The sequence below is a fragment of the Rhinoderma darwinii genome, chromosome 6, assembly GCF_050947455.1.
Source record: "Rhinoderma darwinii isolate aRhiDar2 chromosome 6, aRhiDar2.hap1, whole genome shotgun sequence".
Lineage (NCBI taxonomy): Eukaryota > Metazoa > Chordata > Amphibia > Anura > Rhinodermatidae > Rhinoderma > Rhinoderma darwinii.
The window spans coordinates 5,654,450-5,668,509 of NC_134692.1; the positions used below are offsets into that span (position 1 = coordinate 5,654,450).

At 45.1% G+C, this 14,060-nt stretch overlaps 1 long non-coding RNA gene across 1 annotated transcript in view; it reads left to right on the forward strand.

Annotated features, from left to right (window-relative positions):
* Positions 1–13,519, forward strand: part of LOC142656154 (uncharacterized) — a 79,434-nt gene extending 65,915 nt beyond the window's left edge. The window contains exons 2-3 of the long non-coding RNA XR_012849592.1: positions 13,079–13,187; positions 13,360–13,519. This is a non-coding gene — a long non-coding RNA (uncharacterized LOC142656154). The remainder of the gene's footprint in view (positions 1–13,078; positions 13,188–13,359) is intronic.
* The last annotated feature ends 541 nt before the right edge of the window (positions 13,520–14,060 follow it).

Genomic DNA, 14,060 nt, shown 5'->3' on the forward strand with positions numbered 1-14,060 from the left:
GGGTCCTGTGTAACATGTAACTTGTCCTGTGCAGGTGATATCAGAGAAGGGTCCTGTGTAACATGTAACTTGTGCTGTGCAGGTGATATCAGAGAAGGGTCCTGTGTAACATGTAACTTGTGCTGTGCAGGTGATATCAGAGGAGGGTGCTGTGTAACATGTAACTTGTGCTGTGCAGGTGATATCAGAGAAGGGTCCTGTGTAACATGTAACTTGTGCTGTGCAGGTGATATCAGAGGAGGGTCCTGTGTGACATGTAACTTGTGCTGTGCAGGTGATATCAGAGAAGGGTCCTGTGTAACATGTAACTTGTGCTGTGCAGGTGATATCAGAGAAGGGTCCTGTGTAACATGTAACTTGTGCTGTGCAGGTGATATCAGAGAAGGGTCCTGTGTAACATGTAACTTGTGCTGTGCAGGTGATATCAGAGAAGGGTCCTGTGTAACATGTAACTTGTGCTGTGCAGGTGATATCAGAGAAGGGTCCTGTGTAACATGTAACTTGTGCTGTGCAGGTGATATCAGAGAAGGGTCCTGTGTAACATGTAACTTGTCCTGTGCAGGTGATATCAGAGGAGGGTCCTGTGTAACATGTAACTTGTGCTGTGCAGGTGATATCAGAGAAGGGTCCTGTGTAACATGTAACTTGTGCTGTGCAGGTGATATCAGAGGAGGGTCCTGTGTAACATGTAACTTGTGCTGTGCAGGTGATATCAGAGAAGGGTCCTGTGTAACATGTAACTTGTGTTGTGCAGGTGATATCAGAGGAGGGTCCTGTGTAACATGTAACTTGTGCTGTACAGGTGATATCAGAGGAGGGTCCTGTGTAACATGTAACTTGTCCTGTGCAGGTGATATCAGAGAAGGGTCCTGTGTAACATGTAACTTGTCCTGTGCAGGTGATATCAGAGAAGGGTCCTGTGTAACATGTAACTTGTGCTGTGCAGGTGATATCAGAGAAGGGTCCTGTGTAACATGTAACTTGTGCTGTGCAGGTGATATCAGAGGAGGGTGCTGTGTAACATGTAACTTGTGCTGTGCAGGTGATATCAGAGAAGGGTCCTGTGTAACATGTAACTTGTGCTGTGCAGGTGATATCAGAGGAGGGTCCTGTGTGACATGTAACTTGTGCTGTGCAGGTGATATCAGAGAAGGGTCCTGTGTAACATGTAACTTGTGCTGTGCAGGTGATATCAGAGAAGGGTCCTGTGTAACATGTAACTTGTGCTGTGCAGGTGATATCAGAGGAGGGTCCTGTGTAACATGTAACTTGTGCTGTGCAGGTGATATCAGAGGAGGGTCCTGTGTAACATGTAACTTGTGCTGTGCAGGTGATATCAGAGAAGGGTCCTGTGTAACATGTAACTTGTGCTGTGCAGGTGATATCAGAGAAGGGTCCTGTGTAACATGTAACTTGTCCTGTGCAGGTGATATCAGAGAAGGGTCCTGTGTAACATGTAACTTGTCCTGTGCAGGTGATATCAGAGAAGGGTCCTGTGTAACATGTAACTTGTGCTGTGCAGGTGATATCAGAGAAGGGTCCTGTGTAACATGTAACTTGTGCTGTGCAGGTGATATCAGAGAAGGGTCCTGTGTAACATGTAACTTGTCCTGTGCAGGTGATATCAGAGAAGGGTCCTGTGTAACATGTAACTTGTGCTGTGCAGGTGATATCAGAGAAGGGTCCTGTGTTACATGTAACTTGTCCTGTGCAGGTGATATCAGAGAAGGGTCATGTGTAACATGTAACTTGTGCTGTGCAGGTGATATCAGAGAAGGGTCCTGTGTAACATGTAACTTGTCCTGTGCAGGTGATATCAGAGAAGGGTCCTGTGTAACATGTAACTTGTGCTGTGCAGGTGATATCAGAGAAGGGTCCTGTGTAACATGTAACTTGTGCTGTGCAGGTGATATCAGAGAAGGGTCCTGTGTAACATGTAACTTGTCCTGTGCAGGTGATATCAGAGAAGGGTCCTGTGTAACATGTAACTTGTGCTGTGCAGGTGATATCAGAGGAGGGTCCTGTGTAACATGTAACTTGTCCTGTGCAGGTGATATCAGAGAAGGGTCCTGTGTAACATGTAACTTGTCCTGTGCAGGTGATATCAGAGAAGGGTCCTGTGTAACATGTAACTTGTGCTGTGCAGGTGATATCAGAGAAGGGTCCTGTGTAACATGTAACTTGTCCTGTGCAGGTGATATCAGAGGAGGGTCCTGTGTAACTTGTAACTTGTCCTGTGCAGGTGATATCAGAGAAGGGTCCTATGTAACATGTAACTTGTGCTGTGCAGGTGATATCAGAGAAGGGTCCTGTGTAACATGTAACTTGTGCTGTGCAGGTGATATCAGAGGAGGGTCCTGTGTAACATGTAACTTGTGCTGTGCAGGTGATATCAGAGAAGGGTCCTGTGTAACATGTAACTTGTCCTGTGCAGGTGATATCAGAGGAGGGTCCTGTGTAACATGTAACTTGTGCTGTGCAGGTGATATCAGAGAAGGGTCCTGTGTAACATGTAACTTGTGCTGTGCAGGTGATATCAGAGGAGGGTCCTGTGTAACATGTAACTTGGGCTGTGCAGGTGATATCAGAGGAGGGTCCTGTGTAACATGTAACTTGTGCTGTGCAGGTGATATCAGAGAAGGGTCCTGTGTAACATGTAACTTGTCCTGTGCAGGTGATATCAGAGAAGGGTCCTGTGTAACATGTAACTTGTGATGTGCAGGTGATATCAGAGGAGGGTCCTGTGTAACATGTAACTTGTCCTGTGCAGGTGATATCAGAGAAGGGTCCTGTGTAACATGTAACTTGTCCTGTGCAGGTGATATCAGAGAAGGGTCCTGTGTAACATGTAACTTGTGCTGTGCAGGTGATATCAGAGAAGGGTCCTGTGTAACATGTAACTTGTCCTGTGCAGGTGATATCAGAGGAGGGTCCTATGTAACATGTAACTTGTGCTGTGCAGGTGATATCAGAGAAGGGTCCTGTGTAACATGTAACTTGTGCTGTGCAGGTGATATCAGAGGAGGGTCCTGTGTAACATGTAACTTGTGCTGTGCAGGTGATATCAGAGAAGGGTCCTGTGTAACATGTAACTTGTCCTGTGCAGGTGATATCAGAGGAGGGTCCTGTGTAACATGTAACTTGTGCTGTGCAGGTGATATCAGAGAAGGGTCCTGTGTAACATGTAACTTGTGCTGTGCAGGTGATATCAGAGGAGGGTCCTGTGTAACATGTAACTTGGGCTGTGCAGGTGATATCAGAGGAGGGTCCTGTGTAACATGTAACTTGTGCTGTGCAGGTGATATCAGAGAAGGGTCCTGTGTAACATGTAACTTGTGCTGTGCAGGTGATATCAGAGGAGGGTCCTGTGTAACATGTAACTTGTCCTGTGCAGGTGATATCAGAGGAGGGTCCTGTGTAACATGTAACTTGGGCTGTGCAGGTGATATCAGAGGAGGGTCCTGTGTAACATGTAACTTGTGCTGTGCAGGTGATATCAGAGAAGGGTCCTGTGTAACATGTAACTTGTCCTGTGCAGGTGATATCAGAGAAGGGTCCTGTGTAACATGTAACTTGTGATGTGCAGGTGATATCAGAGGAGGGTCCTGTGTAACATGTAACTTGTCCTGTGCAGGTGATATCAGAGAAAGGTCCTGTGTAACATGTAACTTGTGCTGTGCAGGTGATATCAGAGGAGGGTCCTGTGTAACATGTAACTTGTGCTGTGCAGGTGATATCAGAGGAGGGTCCTGTGTAACATGTAACTTGTCCTGTGCAGGTGATATCAGAGAAGGGTCCTGTGTAACATGTAACTTGTCCTGTGCAGGTGATATCAGAGAAGGGTCCTGTGTAACATGTAACTTGTCCTGTGCAGGTGATATCAGAGAAGGGTCCTGTGTAACATGTAACTTGTGCTGTGCAGGTGATATCAGAGGAGGGTCCTGTGTAACATGTAACTTGTGCTGTGCAGGTGATATCAGAGGAGGGTCCTGTGTAACATGTAACTTGTGCTGTGCAGGTGATATCAGAGAAGGGTCCTGTGTAACATGTAACTTGTGCTGTGCAGGTGATATCAGAGAAGGGTCCTGTGTAACATGTAACTTGTGCTGTGCAGGTGATATCAGAGAAGGGTCCTGTGTAACATGTAACTTGTGCTGTGCAGGTGATATCAGAGAAGGGTCCTGTGTAACATGTAACTTGTGCTGTGCAGGTGATATCAGAGAAGGGTCCTGTGTAACATGTAACTTGTCCTGTGCAGGTGATATCAGAGGAGGGTCCTGTGTAACATGTAACTTGTGCTGTGCAGGTGATATCAGAGAAGGGTCCTGTGTAACATGTAACTTGTGCTGTGCAGGTGATATCAGAGAAGGGTCCTGTGTAACATGTAACTTGTGCTGTGCAGGTGATATCAGAGAAGGGTCCTGTGTAACATGTAACTTGTCCTGTGCAGGTGATATCAGAGGAGGGTCCTGTGTAACATGTAACTTGTGCTGTGCAGGTGATATCAGAGGAGGGTCCTGTGTAACATGTAACTTGTGCTGTGCAGGTGATATCAGAGAAGGGTCCTGTGTAACATGTAATTTGTGCTGTGCAGGTGATATCAGAGAAGGGTCCTGTGTAACATGTAACTTGTGCTGTGCAGGTGATATCAGAGAAGGGTCCTGTGTAACATGTAACTTGTGCTGTGCAGGTGATATCAGAGAAGGGTCCTGTGTAACATGTAACTTGTGCTGTGCAGGTGATATCAGAGAAGGGTCCTGTGTAACATGTAACTTGTGCTGTGCAGGTGATATCAGAGAAGGGTCCTGTGTAACATGTAACTTGTGCTGTGCAGGTGATATGAGAGAAGGGTCCTGTGTAACATGTAACTTGTGCTGTGCAGGTGATATCAGAGAAGGGTCCTGTGTAACATGTAACTTGTGCTGTGCAGGTGATATCAGAGGAGGGTCCTGTGTAACATGTAACTTGTCCTGTGCAGGTGATATCAGAGAAGGGTCCTGTGTAACATGTAACTTGTGCTGTGCAGGTGATATCAGAGAAGGGTCCTGTGTAACATGTAACTTGTGCTGTGCAGGTGATATCAGAGAAGGGTCCTGTGTAACATGTAACTTGTGCTGTGCAGGTGATATCAGAGAAGGGTCCTGTGTAACATGTAACTTGTGCTGTGCAGGTGATATCAGAGAAGGGTCCTGTGTAACATGTAACTTGTGCTGTGCAGGTGATATCAGAGAAGGGTCCTGTGTAACATGTAACTTGTGCTGTGCAGGTGATATCAGAGAAGGGTCCTGTGTAACATGTAACTTGTCCTGTGCAGGTGATATCAGAGGAGGGTCCTGTGTAACATGTAACTTGTGCTGTGCAGGTGATATCAGAGAAGGGTCCTGTGTAACATGTAACTTGTGCTGTGCAGGTGATATCAGAGGAGGGTCCTGTGTAACATGTAACTTGTCCTGTGCAGGTGATATCAGAGGAGGGTCCTGTGTAACATGTAACTTGTGCTGTGCAGGTGATATCAGAGAAGGGTCCTGTGTAACATGTAACTTGTCCTGTGCAGGTGATATCAGAGGAGGGTCCTGTGTAACATGTAACTTGTGCTGTGCAGGTGATATCAGAGAAGGGTCCTGTGTAACATGTAACTTGTGCTGTGCAGGTGATATCAGAGAAGGGTCCTGTGTAACATGTAACTTGTCCTGTGCAGGTGATATCAGAGGAGGGTCCTGTGTAACATGTAACTTGTCCTGTGCAGGTGATATCAGAGGAGGGTCCTGTGTAACATGTAACTTGTGCTGTGCAGGTGATATCAGAGAAGGGTCCTGTGTAACATGTAACTTGTGCTGTGCAGGTGATATCAGAGAAGGGTCCTGTGTAACATGTAACTTGTCCTGTGCAGGTGATATCAGAGAAGGGTCCTGTGTAACATGTAACTTGTCCTGTGCAGGTGATATCAGAGGAGGGTCCTGTGTAACATGTAACTTGTGCTGTGCAGGTGATATCAGAGAAGGGTCCTGTGTAACATGTAACTTGTCCTGTGCAGGTGATATCAGAGGAGGGTCCTGTGTAACATGTAACTTGTGCTGTGCAGGTGATATCAGAGAAGGGTCCTGTGTAACATGTAACTTGTGCTGTGCAGGTGATATCAGAGGAGGGTCCTGTGTAACATGTAACTTGTCCTGTGCAGGTGATATCAGAGGAGGGTCCTGTGTAACATGTAACTTGTGCTGTGCAGGTGATATCAGAGAAGGGTCCTGTGTAACATGTAACTTGTCCTGTGCAGGTGATATCAGAGGAGGGTCCTGTGTAACATGTAACTTGTGCTGTGCAGGTGATATCAGAGAAGGGTCCTGTGTAACATGTAACTTGTGCTGTGCAGGTGATATCAGAGAAGGGTCCTGTGTAACATGTAACTTGTCCTGTGCAGGTGATATCAGAGGAGGGTCCTGTGTAACATGTAACTTGTCCTGTGCAGGTGATATCAGAGGAGGGTCCTGTGTAACATGTAACTTGTGCTGTGCAGGTGATATCAGAGAAGGGTCCTGTGTAACATGTAACTTGTGCTGTGCAGGTGATATCAGAGAAGGGTCCTGTGTAACATGTAACTTGTCCTGTGCAGGTGATATCAGAGAAGGGTCCTGTGTAACATGTAACTTGTCCTGTGCAGGTGATATCAGAGGAGGGTCCTGTGTAACATGTAACTTGTGCTGTGCAGGTGATATCAGAGAAGGGTCCTGTGTAACATGTAACTTGGCCTGTTACGTTTTTTTTGATTGAAAGAGCTTGTGATTTCTGTAAATATGACCTCCTGATGCTGCAAATTCAACAAATGACCATTTTACTTCTCTTTACAACCTGTACAATGTTCTGATCTCTGTTGTGTATAATAATGTGAAGCAAAAAAAATCTGTTATCATTCGGAGATTTGTTCAATAAAGTTTGCATTATCCTCTAACGGTTGATGCTTGAAGATTATACCGACTGTCATTTGCATCGACTATTTAGGAAAATCAGCGAAAAATAACATTTGCATAATAATTTGGAACGCGGTGTATAATAGCACCATACAGTGCCCAGCTCTATATACTGCCTATAAAATACAGTGACACATAACCACCATACTAAATACCAAAATAATAATGCTATAGGGCTTGTCCACGTGTAATTGCAGAAATTGCTGCGTATTTTCCATCCGGAATTTTGCGGACGGAAAATACGCAGCAGAATACAGTAGCAGTAAAGTGGAGGAGACTGAACAAACCTCATCCACCCGCTGCGTAAATACTGAGCAGAAATTGACCTGAGGTGCGGAAATTTATTCCGCAGGATGTCAATTGTATTTGCGTAAACGCAGTTTTCCGCAGCGGATATTCTGGGCGAAAAACTGCACCACAGCTTGGTGCAGTTTTTCGTCCGGAATCCCATGCAGCGCGCAGGATGGATACGCTGCGTGCTTTTACGCAGCGTATCCGTCCCGTGTGTAGTGCTAAAATAAATACCATTATACTGTGCCCAAGGGAACTGAAGATAAATAAATTCTACGGCACTCACCATACAGTTCTTCTTCTTTAATTAGGCAAGCACAGATGTGGAAGATTACGGCCGTTGCCTTAGGCTTGTGCTCCACATCCGCGCTGACTTCTCTTTCCTAATTAGAGAAGAGTGCATTAACCTGCATGGCGGGTGCCGTGGAATTTATTTTTCTTCAGTGCATTTCAAGTCCTTCTCTTACACATCACTGAGCAGCACCTGTTGTTGATTGATGTGAATCCTCTTGAGCCTCGTGCTCCGTGCCTGGTGCTGGGACTTGTGGTGCTCCAAGAGCTGCAGCAGTGCCGGTTATTTTCTCTCCCTTTGATTTTGCATACAGTGTCTTGGTGACATGAAGTGCCCAAATAATTACTTAAGGGGATATATTAGACATGATATATAGCAGACTTGGTCCTTATTGTTTCTTTGATGTGTCAGGCCGCCATTGTTCTACGGCCCCAATTATACCATTACTCGACATTTAAGGTCCCATTAATGGAGGTCCCAGGAGCTGGGAGTCTCACCAATGTCCTAAACAAATGGGTCAAAGTTCTTATTCTTAGGTGTTCTCTCACTTTGTGCAACTTTGGGCTTTTCCCATAATGCCTTGCAAGCAGCAAGCACAGCCAATCATAAGGGGTATAGGTGTGAGTCACTGATGACAGTTATATGAGTCATAGCCACTATAAATAGCCCAACCAGGAAAAGCTGCTGCTTTGTGGGGATGCAGAGAGGAAAGAGAGGACGTCAGACAGAGAGTGAGAGATAGTAAAACACAGAATACAGATAGATGGTGTATTAGTGTAAGGGAGTGTGTTTCATTGTGATGAGAAGAGAATAGATAGTTAGATTTACAATAATTTGCTATAGAGAGATAGATTTTAGAGAGATAGGAGTCAGTCAGTGTCTGTGTGTTAGTTATACTGGCAGCCATTGCTGTGAGTGAGTGCTGCTGCAACTATACGATTGTTACGTTAATTTGTAAATTACCAATCTTCATCACATGATTCAGAAATTTTCTTCAATAATATTAATCCTGGTGGTGAAAACGTGCCGCCGCCTTCTGAAATAGACATCACGGAAGTGACGTCACTCATTGTTTTACACATATCTACGGGTATGTTCACACGGCAGCGTCCGTAACGGCTGAAATTACGGGGCTGCTTTCAGGAGAAAACAGCACCGTAAATTCAGCCGTAATGGCATGTTGAGGCGCTTTTTGCTGCGTCCATTACGGACGTTAAATGGAGCTGGTTTTCCATGGAGTCCATGGAAAACGGCTCCATTTACGTCTGAAGAAGTGACAGGCACTTCTTTGACGCGGGCGTCTTTTTTACGCCCCGCCTTTTGACAGCGGGGCATAAAAAAAATGACCGTGTGCACAGAACATCGTAAGACCCATTCTAATGAATGGGCAGATGTTTGCCAACGCTATCGATCCGCATTTTCGGACGTAAATCGAGGCGTAAAACGACCGAATTACGTCCGTAAATAAGCCGTGTGAACATACCCTAATGGTTCCACCAAAAATTAGATTCTTGCTCCGCATCAAGCAATTATACAGCTTTGGTATACATCAGTTTGTGTCCAAGTGACAATTAAAATAAAAAAATAGACTAAAAAGCCATTGCGTCTTGACTTTCCAGGATGATCACGCACGCTGTCACTGGCACATGTAGCAGTGGCGGTGGAAGAGCTGGATAATATATAGATTTTTTTTCTACTCCTCAAAAATGAATCATTTTTTCATTGCTTGTTAAAAAGCCATTGGTTCTCCTGATACCACTATGTGTATATACACACCGGCCGCAATCTGCCACCAAAAAGGGATCATTTTTTGACCTTTTTTTAATTTGGAAAAAGCATAAATAAATCATACCACCGGCTACTGTCCATTTACCCATAGCCATATATGTGAGCGCTCTACTTCTTGGCATTAAAGAGTCTGAAAGCGGTGGGATACAGTCCTAGAAAACACGGCTTTCAGGGGCGCTTTTGATTCACAAATAATTTATTCGACCTAAATCGAATCTGAACGCCGGTTTGACTGTAACAGTTGGAGCCTCTGGTTGAAGAACACGGCAGTATAATATCCTCCTCGGACCCAGCATGGTTTCTCCCTCTCCGTCTTCAGCCCCTCTTTGAGCTCACACATACACCAGGGCCCTATGAACGGAGTCAGCATGGCAGTGAACGGAGGAAATACTCTGCTTATGGCATCGTGCCAACCTTATCTGCCTCCCTCTTACTGACTCTATGGTACGAATGCTCTTCAATGCCCATTAGGATAGGAGAACTTAAAATGTCATGCCCGTATTGACCCAAATACAGGACAGTATGATTAATAAAAGACAGCGATCATTAATAAAAGACATCAAATAAAAATACTAAAGTGACTGTCTGCCTCGCACCTGAGCACAGCAACAATAAGTAGGTCGTCTTCTACAATAACGGCATAAATCAAGAACCAGGACCTGCCCAGCCCAAGGTAATCTCCAAAAATTAGGACAAAGGATCCAACTTCAATATTCAACTTCTCCACAATAAGGCCGCGTGCACACAGAGTTTTTTTTAACGCTGATTTTGACTGCATCGGAATCAGCGGCAAAAAGTTGATCGAAATTGCCTCCCATTGATTTCAATGCATTTTTTTCTGCAGCGGTTATTAGACGCTCGCAGTAAAAAAAAAGAAAGTTGCATACTCTTTCTTGCCGCGGTTCCGCCTCTGACCTCCCATTGAAATCAATGGGAGGCAGAGAAAGCGCGAAGGAATTTTGAGGCAGATTTTTCTGCCTGCAAGAAAACTCAATGTGAACAGAGCCTAAAGAGTAAGTATCACAACATGAATGACGGTTGTTATGGATTAGCGATCTACTTCATGGCTCTGTAGTAACGCGGTCCCTCTAAACGAGAAAAGGAAATATTGGCCTCCGATGGCGAGGTCTGACGGACACTCTTATTTCTCCGCAGGTAGATTTATTATACTCACAAAAGCTTATGTTCACACGCTTAACAAAAAACGGCTGTAAAATACGGAGAAGTGTTCAAGGGAAAACAGTCCCTGATTTTCAGCCGTTTTTATGCATCAGGCCTTTTTTGCTGCGTTTTTTGCTGCGTTTTTTACAGCTCTTTTTCTATTGAGCCAATAAAAAACGGCTCAAACAACGGCTCAAGAAGTGACATGCATTTCTTTTTACGTGGCTTTTTTTACGGGCCGTTTTTTTAAACAGCCGTGTAAAAAAACGACTCACCGGAATGAACCGCCGGTTTTCCCATTTAAATCAATGGGCAGATATTTGGAGGCGTTCAGCCTCAGTATTTTTAGAATTTTTTCAGAGCGTTTACGGCCAGAAAAACGGTAGAAAATATGCCATGTGAACGCACCCTCAGAGAAAAACATAAGTAGAATAGAAACACAGTCACACCAAACGCCCGAGTACAGTTTTGCTGTTTCGGCTTCTTCCGGTCCATGACTTCAATTAACAGGTATCTTATAAATACAACATTAGACCAAACCCACAAGTACAAAAATACAAATAATAAAAAGTTAAAAATACATAAAAAAAATACATGTGTCTTATTATGTCAGCCGTATGAAAAAAATGAATGATTGTATTCTGAAGACTGCCGACGAAAACACACGGTAAAGCGCGTTCATAAACTCACTGCAGGCAATACAGAAAGCGATTATACAGTATATTGCCATAAAAACGTGGAATGCAAAAATATCATGCGCCGTATTGACCCAAATAAGGGTCAGTATCATTAATATAAGACATGAGCCCATGACCGGCTGTATTCTGTTTAATGCAGGCTTCATTTTAATGATAGACTTAGGCCTCATGCACACGACTGTAGCCATTTGCACGCCCATGATTTTAGGGTCGGACTGGCGCGGAGTATCTCCCGCGGGCCGCCCACAAATCGCGGGCCGTGCACATGGCCACGTGCATTAATTTCTATGAGCCTGGACCTGGGCGATGGGCCATGCCCGGACCCCCCTGATCTAAACTTCTGACATATGACTATGACAAGTCAAAGGATTTATTAGAGGATACAGTCGTCATATCGGAGGTCAGGCATCGCTGCATGGGACATTTATCAGATCACGCCTTGAATATTGTCCTACTAAATTCAATCGTCATAAAATACATGACAAGGGATAATGGAGGTCGGTCCTGTCTTACTTTATATTTTGCAATTCACCCCCCCCTATGTCTCCGACTTACCATCAGCACTAATTAGACCAATAAAACACAGAGACTTTTGCTTGGAATGAATTGGCCACCGAGGAGATTTTATTAACAAACAACAAAAAACAATTCATTAAATAACATACAAAATAAATATACAAAATTAAATAACCACAAATTGTAACCTTTTTACGCAAACCCCATTCACGTGAAAACCATTCACCCCTCAGAAAAGTTGGGAAAGGAGGTCCTTGAAGCTCATAGAGGAGGATCTGGCGCCACTCTGCCCATAAAACTCTAATTTTACCCCCAGCCGTCCAAAACACAGGCTCAGGGGCACCGTGACCAACCGCAGGTGGCTAAAAAGTCACATGTATTTACTCTTCGGGACCCCACCCAGCAGGAGCCCAAACAAACCAGATCCCCCATAACATAATTTGGGAGGGACCATCCCTACTATAATTCCCTCCCCCACCAAATTTAACCAACTCCAAGGACCCCCAAACCCACCAAACTGCCGTGACACCGGACTAGAATAAGACTAAAAATAAAATTTCAAGAAAAATTGAACCACCGCCACCCTAGAAATGAACTGAAACCAAAATGAAAACGAACACCAGAAATAAAGGGAGGGTGCGCGGGACAACTGCTCCGCTTGCTGCTTCTGTCTAGACTGGCGCTCAAACAGAGCGCCGTCTAACCCAGCCCTGTGTCCCTCAGCTCCTCCCCTTCCTCTTCCCCTCGTCACGCGGCCTCCCCCTATACCTTGCGGCTCGGGTACGGCCGTTCTGTTATTGTAGCATCAGTGTGCGGTGTGGGTCCTGTGCAGCTTCCTCGCTCTTTCCGTGTCCCCGGTTTGGTGACAATTCTGCCTCGAGCTAAGACCTAGTGCACACACGCCAACATACCTGACATGTGCGGAACCGTCAGACAAACCTGATGGCATTAGGAATGGACATGTTTACATGTTGTTTTTTTGGGCATTTTTGTAATTTTGTAATGACATTTTGGTAAATATGAAAGAGTGATCTGAGACAGACTGGTTGATAGGGACTCGCTGCTTGACAACCGCATTGAAAAGCCTGTGGTTGTTACAATGTATCCCTAGCAACCGGACTGTCAGATGGGACTCAACGCTGGATTGTCCCTATGATAACAGCAGAGAAAGAGAGAAGCGGCCGTCACATTGTGTCAGCACCCTATCTCAGCCGGCATTATTAACCCAATCTTTGCCGATTCATCAGAATGTTTGTTACTTTTTTATAATGACATTGTTGCACATTATTTACACAGAAGACATTGTACATTTAATAACCCATCACATTACTGACGCTACGCACTTTAATTCTGGATCCGCTCACCAGACAGGATCTAACGGCAGCTCAATTCCGTGCACCAAGAGTCAGACGTGTAGGGTAACCCTGGCATCGGAAGACAATTTCCAGGATTCGTCTGTCATCTGAGTATCTTCTGGTAATAATTTGCGTGATGGATGGATCCAATGTTACTCAATCAATCAGAATCATTAGACGTTGCGATCCATCAAGACGTCTCCAACTGTTTTCTAATTAAGCGGTGACATCACAATCTATATTTTCTGCAATTGGAAGTGACTATATACTAATATGTCGGATTTCTCCCGCAGACAGCTGTGTGTCTTTATGGAAGACGTGGCATATTCATTACAAGCTCAGTAGTTCTCAGAGCGAGAGATGGATTAGGACGAGGAGAATGAGCAGCTGCGCTGACAGAGAACGATCGGGTGTCAACAATTACTGCCGCTCAGAGACGTCCTGATGGGGAAAACGGCTGGAAATAAAGTAACCAAAGCCGATGTACTAGTGTAGTCTTCAAATTATAGACAAGTCCCTAACTAGGGGCAACGCTTACCTACTACCGGGGGAGTTCACAATGCTCCTACGTCTGTTTTCTGGTGTAGAAATGGGGGTCACCCATGGCCCGGCCCCACGCATTCACTACAATTGACGCCAGAAACTGGCACAAATGATAGCGGGAATCGATGACAGTTCCCGGCTGGCGTAGATTCCATTTAGTGTCACACGGACGGCCGAAGATGGGCTTTTCCACAAAATGTATTTATGCCCTATCCACAGGACAGGTGATATATGTGTGATCACGGGGGGCCCCACCAATCACTATAGGGTTTCCAAATTTAGCGCTCTGCACCCCATAATCTCTGTATAGCACCTGCTCTACCGCCGCTCCACACAAACTTCTCCTCACCGCGGTTTTGCAGTAGGGAAGAATGGGGGACCTAGTGATCAGTGGGGGTCCCAGCGATCATACATTACTGACCAATCATGCGGAGAGGTGATTCTTGCCTTT